Here is a 6,947-nt window from a genome sequence, read left to right as displayed (position 1 = left end):
TTGGAGGAGGTCTTGAGTGAAGGCACTGGCAAGCCGAACTGGCAGCCCATGGCAGACACAAGGGAGCCTTGCCAAGCACAGCGCAACCTGTCAGCCAACAATAAACCGTATGGTGGTGTTTTTAAACCACTGCTTTGGGTAGTTTATGCAGCAGATATAAACACACGCTACTGAAGGGCCCGGTTACCTGTCTAAACTGCCCCTCTCCTCATACATCAGTGGATTTTCATCAACTTCCAATTAATGTTTGAGACGGATACATAAAATGTTGATGCATATGTCGTGTATATTATATAATCTATCCCACATCACCCCGCCAGGTTTATCTACCATTTCAAAGAGAATCCTGTAACCTGTCAGAGAATGATTTTTTCTGTGCCTTTGCAACTGGAATTGGCATGTTTATTCAATTCTGATCACGAACACTATACACAAGGCGTCTACACTTAGCTTGCGTCACCTCTATGTAGCTCTCGTTGTCAATATACCCTCCTTGGGACTTCCTGAACGGACTAACTGCCCACACTGGCAATCTTATTGTTTACATGTCTCTCCTCCTAGACCTTTATTCCCTTGAAGACAGTACCTTATTGTCTCTCTTCGCAAATTCAGTGTAAGGCACTTCACCAATATCCATTGGCTCCCTTGAGGGTAACCCGAGTGGACTGGAGTTACCCAAACATTGAGGATACAGCTGGTTCCTATTGGAAAGACCCAAAGCACAGAACGCTAGAGTGAGACATGGAGACTGGGTAAGAGTGTAATTAGAGGGCCCCTCCAGAGAGATCACATGCAAGATGTTTGTCCTGACAATGGCAGGGAAGCGCAATGAGATGCAAGAGGTCGAGGCCACTTAGGTGTCACTGGGAATTGAGCTTCCTTCTGCTCTTGTAATTGATGTGATGGAGGGACTGCACAGAGCGTAGCTGCGCTGGATTCCCAAGGCTCCTAATTAAAGACACAGCCCCATTTTATCTATGCCAAGAAAGTGCTCTCCTCTCCCTGGGCCTGGCCTCTAAGGTACATTTTTTCTTCCCCCAGACTTAGGCAAACGCCAGTCAATGACTGCTCTTCACTAATGAGCCTGGGAAAACTTTCACCGAGGCCTGTGGGACGTTGAGCACCTCTGCTCACAGATGTGCAAGTGCCACCACCGCTCACACAATTATCTGCATGGAAGCACTGCAAGTGGAAAGGAAGGGTGCCGGGATTTCAGGAAGGCAAATGGAAGCTGCAAAGCCACGACCACACGCCCCTCTTTGTTGTGCACCGTCAGCCAAACCGATTCACCGAGTGCAAGCACCCGATACCATGGTCTGTTTCCAGCAGGTAAGCACTCTTCTCACCTGTCTTCTGTAGGAAATGACCACCTTACAGTGGTGTGTGGAAGACAGCAAGTTCATCTGTGTGAAGTATTCAAATCTGCCATCTTCTTGGATAAGGTAGAGAAACTCTTTTTAAAACAAGTATGAGAAATATGAAGTCAAAACAATTGTCAAAGGCCCAAGGCTGGAACTTGTCTTTAGGAAACATATTTATTTATTTTACTCTCAAGGAGTAATTGGTAGGCTTACAAAAAAAATCAGCTTTTATCCTGAATTCAGGTAAGTGGCAATGGGACAAAACAAACATAAAGGAACTCTTGTTGCTTAAAATTGAAGAATGAGAAGGATCTTCTTGGCTCCTGTATGAAGACTCCAGTTAAAAGAGTTGCTAGTCTTAGCCCAGATTTAAGGAATCTCTCGAAGAACCCAAAGGAAACAGGGACACAAGAGGAAACTCTGGCCTTTCACACAATAACTACAGCACCCTGTAAACACAGGCCAACGTCTAGCCAGGAAAACTAAAACACACTGAGGGCCTATTACTGCTGATCCTTTTACCTAATGTGTCATGTCAAACTTTCAAAAAAAAAAAAATTGCAAGGCGTGTTAAGAGGCAAGTAAGAACAGTCTAACATGAGATAAGCAAACGTCGGAACCAGACTCAGTTATAGAAGAGTCAGACCAGGAATCTAAGATAACTACGGTTAATATGCTACGTGTTATCTAATGGAAAAAGCAAACATGCAAGAACAAATGAGTAATAAAAGCTGAGAAATGAAAACTCTAAGAATCAAAAGGAAATACCAGAAATCAAAACACTACAACAGAAATGAAGACTATCCCTGATGGGTGTGGCAGACTGGACCTGGCTGAGGAGAGACTCGGTGAACTTGGAAGATGCTTCAATAGAAACTTCTAAAACAGAAATGCAAAGAGAGAGAGAGAGAAAAAAAAGGAATGAAAAAGACAAAATATTCAAGAACCATTGGACAATTTACAGAAAGTGTAGCATGTATGTTAAGGGAATACAAGCCCACGTTGGGGGGGGGGAGAACAAGAGAGAATATTTTAAAAATAATAATATACGAGAATTTTTCAAAATTCGTGACAGACACCAAACCACAGATCCAGAAAACTGAGAGATCATCAAATGGGATTAATTCCACCCCCACAAAGCATCTCCATCTAGGCCTATTATATTCAAACTGCAGAAACTCAACATACAATAAACCTAGAATTTACGAACAAAAATGAAAAAGATTCTTGTACTGGGAAATGTAAAAACCTCTATTAACTCCTGAATGAAAAGGGAAATACAAACTGAAATTACGGAATTTCAAAGAAATAGTGATGATCAAAACTATGTATTAGAATCCATGAAATGCATTTTAAAGCAGTAATCAGAAGAAAATTCAATGCAGAAAGCACTTATTGATAAAATGAAAGACTAAGAATAAATTAATTTCTGGTTAAGGAAAAAAGTGGAAAAAGATAAACCAAAAAGAAAGCATAAAGAAGCAGTGGGGATAAAACCAGAAATTAATGAGGAAAACAGAAAAATAATATATCTAATTAGTAAAAATTCCATTTTTAAATAAGCAAAGAAACCAGTAGCTCACCTGATCCAGGAAAAGAGAAAGCAAATATATAAAAGAGGTGATGAGCACTGAATCAGAAAATATTTTAAAAATCATGAGACTACTTTGCTGATCTCCACGCTAAATGAAATAGATAATTTCCTAGGAAAATACAGATTACCAACATGGATTCAAGTTAGAAAGCTCAAGAAAGATAAATTTCTATGGAAGAAATAAAATTCCTAATGAAATATACCACTAAAAAGCACTTGACTGAGACGGTTTCACAAGGGAATGCAACCAAATCTTCCAAAGCCACACAGTCCTAATGCCATATAAGTTATCCCTGAGCACTGAGAAGGAAAAATTCCCAATACCTTTTATGAAGCAAGTGTAAAACTAATACCTAACCAGACAGAGACAGTACAAACTACAGACCAATTATCATACGTTAATACCAATGAGAAATTCTAAACAAAATAGTAGCAAAAAAGGATCCAGCACCATTTTAAGAAAACAATACACTGTGAACAAGTGAAATTCACTCCCGTAATGCAAGATTTGTTGAATACTGAAATATTTATTAATATCATATACTTTATTAATAAATCAGAAGAATCATGATCCTCTTCATAGATGCTCAAAAAAACGGACAAAATTCAACACTCATTCATGACAAAACATTCAAGAATATAGGATATCTTCTCAATATGATAAAATAAATATAATACCTTAGTTCTAAAAGACATTATCTTAATGAACGGGCAAACACGGGGGCACCTCCTCTAGGACACAGCAAGGACGCCCGCTATCTCTGCTGCTATTTGTCACTGTGTAGAGGTCATTAGCCAACGCAGTTAGACAAGAAAAAACAATTAGAGGCGTAAGAACTGGTAAACAAGGTATCTCAACTTGCAGGTGATATGGCAGTATACCTGGAAAACCCCAGAAAACCAGTCATATGGCGAACTCAAAAAATAATTCAGCAAAGTAGCGAGTTATGAACTTAGCTTTCATGTACAAAGCTGTTTCTGTGAACAGAAAACAATGGTGGAGAAAAGGTCATTTATAATAAATGACTAAATACTTAGAGAAAACTTAACAAGAATGTATAAAACTTGTATATGGAAAACTTTTAAACGTTCCCGACAAACACAAAAATAGACCTGAACAAATGGAAAGATATCCTCTGTTCTTGGATAAGTGACTTTACATTGTAGAATTGTTAGTTTTCCTCAAGTTCACTTAGAAATTCAAGGCAATGATAACAAAAATACCAACAAGCTAATTTTACGGCGTTGAACAAGATAACAGGAAAAGTGCGTGTATATATATTTAAAAAAAACCCAAAAAACCAACAGGGCGCCTGGCTGGCTCAGTCAGTAGAGCATGTTGACTCTTGATCTCAGGGTTATAAGTTTGAGCCCCATGTTGGGTACAGAGGTTACTTAAAAGAAAAGAAAAATCTTAAAAGAAAAACCAAGCAAGAATACCTAGGAAGACACCGAAAAAGAGGGGGAACTAGACATTCCAGACATTAAAGCTTATTATAAAGCGTCTTATAATTTAAACACTGTGGCATGGTACATGAACAAATAAATCAGTAGAATAAAAAGCCCAGAATTAGACCAAATACATAAGGAATTCAATATATGACAAGGTGACATCTCATATTCCTAGGGCCAAGATGTACTTTTTGTATAAATAATGCTGGGTTAATATGGAAAAAGTAAAACTAAGATTAATAGCTCACACAACACAAAAATCAATCTCACATGGACTATAGATCTAACTATATACAGACCTATAGGTATATACTAAAACCAAAAACCAAAACCGAAACCAACTTGTAGAAGAAATCAAAGAATGTCTGTCTTCTTGCCTTCTGGGTGGCAAATACTTCTTACACAGGAACAGAAGAGTGCTGTCCAGGGGCACCTGGGTGGCTCAGTCATTGAGCATTTGCCTTTGGCTCAGGGTGTGATCCCGGATCCCTGGGATCGAGCCCCGCATCAGGCTCCTTCCACTGGGAGCCTGCTTTCTTCCTCTCCCACTCCCCCTGCTTGTGTTCCCTCTCTCGCTGCCTTTCTCTGTGTCAAATAAATAAATAAAATCTTAAAAAAAAAAAAAGAGTGTTGTCCATAAAATTAAAATTAGGAACTCATTTCAACCAAATACACCATTTAAAACACTGGAGATAAGCAACAGAGTGGGAGAAAACATGCACCATCCAGAGGGCTCATAATGGAATACGTAAATCACAGTTAAGAAAAAGGCAGGCAGGGGCGCCTGGATGGCACAGTGGTTAATTGTCTGCCTTCGGCTCAGGGCGTGGTCCCAGCGTTGTGGGAATCGAGCCCCGCATCAGGCTCCTCCGCTATGAGCCTGCTTCTTCCTCTCCCACTCCCCCTGCTTGTGTTCCCTCTCTTGCTGGCTGTCTCTATCTGTGTTAAATAAATAAATAAAATCTTAAAAAAAAAAAAAAGAAAAAGGCAGGCAACTTCAGTATCTTAACCAACTCTATAAAATAGCTTGTTGGGAAACAAATCTGCACAACCACTTTGGAAATTTGGCATCATCTACAAAAATGAACATATGCACGCCATATGACCCAGCGATTTCAGTCTAGGGCATACACCCAAGAGAAATATACACGCACTTGCACACTATCAGAAATGTGAAAGTATGTCCATAGCAGCATTATTCACAATAGCCCCCAACTGCAAAGTGAAATGTCAATTGACACAAACTGCTTAAATAAGAAGGATCAATTTCATAGAAATAATGGGCAAATTCAGACGGACACAGAAGAACACATACTATATGGTTCCATATAGAGTTCAAAGAAAAAAAAACCAACCACCACCAAACAAACAACAAAAAAACCCAAGCCACACGGTCAGAATTCTGGTTACCTGTGCAGAGTAGGGCAGGGTTTGTCACGGGCATGAGGCAAAGAAGGGATGTCGGCTATGCTGGTAGTATTTCTTCTTGTCTGCTCATTACATGGATTTGTTCACGTAATTAAGATGTACATGTGTGAACTAAGCAGTTTTGTGTTACAGTCAAACCTGCTTTCAATATTGTGAACATGCACACACAACCATAGCAGAAATGATTTTGGCACCAAATGTGCACAGACCTTACACCAGCAATTCACACTCCTGGAATAACTCACCGATACTCCAGAAAGTATGCACACCATCTCCTAAAGCAGCAACGTTCGTCTGGAAGTGAAAATTACAGCTACATTCATCCATGTGTATCTCAACCCTCCCCCACTACCACCAATCTGGCCCCCGGCGTATCTAACTGCAATTCCCCAACAGCTTTCTAACAGGCTTGTTTGTACTTTGTCCTTCCTTAACCTGTCAACCTGGAAGCCAGCGATTCAAACAGAAATCAGACAGTCGCCACCCCTCTGTTCAAAACCCTCCACCCACTTCCTACCACATGGAGGATAAAAGGCAAAGTCCTTCCAGTAAACCCACAAAATTGGGATCCTGACCCAGATCTAGCCTCATCTTCTGTGGCTCCCAAGCTTGCTCCACTCTGGCCACATTGGCCCCTTCGCTACTGCATGGCAGTGCCAAGCAGTTTTCTTTTTCACGGCCTTTGAACTGCCAAGGGTGCTTTTTCCAATTACAATATGGCGCACTCACAGTTCATGGACATCGCTGCTCAAATGCTCAACTAAAGGCAGGCTTTCCCTGCCCACCCAACAGGTTTGCTGAATCCCTGCATTTCCTCTCACCAGCACCATGCTTAAATTTTCCTCCATTGTATGTACCACCATTTGATACACATTTACCCATTTGTTTATCAGGTGCCTTAACCTAAGCAGAATGTAAGCACCACGAGGGCAAAAATCCCAATTCACTGCTACAGATGTAGGGCATGGACAGAACGTGGCCCGACGTAAGAGAAGTGTGGACTGAAATATAAGCCCAACTACTGGTTTGGGGGTTGACCTCAAACAACCTAAACTTGTTTGCCTTTGAGTCTCCATATGCAAAAGCGAGACAGTGATGGCACTTGCTTCCTA

This window comes from Ursus arctos, unplaced genomic scaffold (genome assembly GCF_023065955.2).
Source record: "Ursus arctos isolate Adak ecotype North America unplaced genomic scaffold, UrsArc2.0 scaffold_14, whole genome shotgun sequence".
Taxonomy (NCBI): domain Eukaryota; kingdom Metazoa; phylum Chordata; class Mammalia; order Carnivora; family Ursidae; genus Ursus; species Ursus arctos.
The sequence above is the reverse complement of the archived record's forward strand: the minus strand, read 5'-3'. Positions refer to the sequence as shown.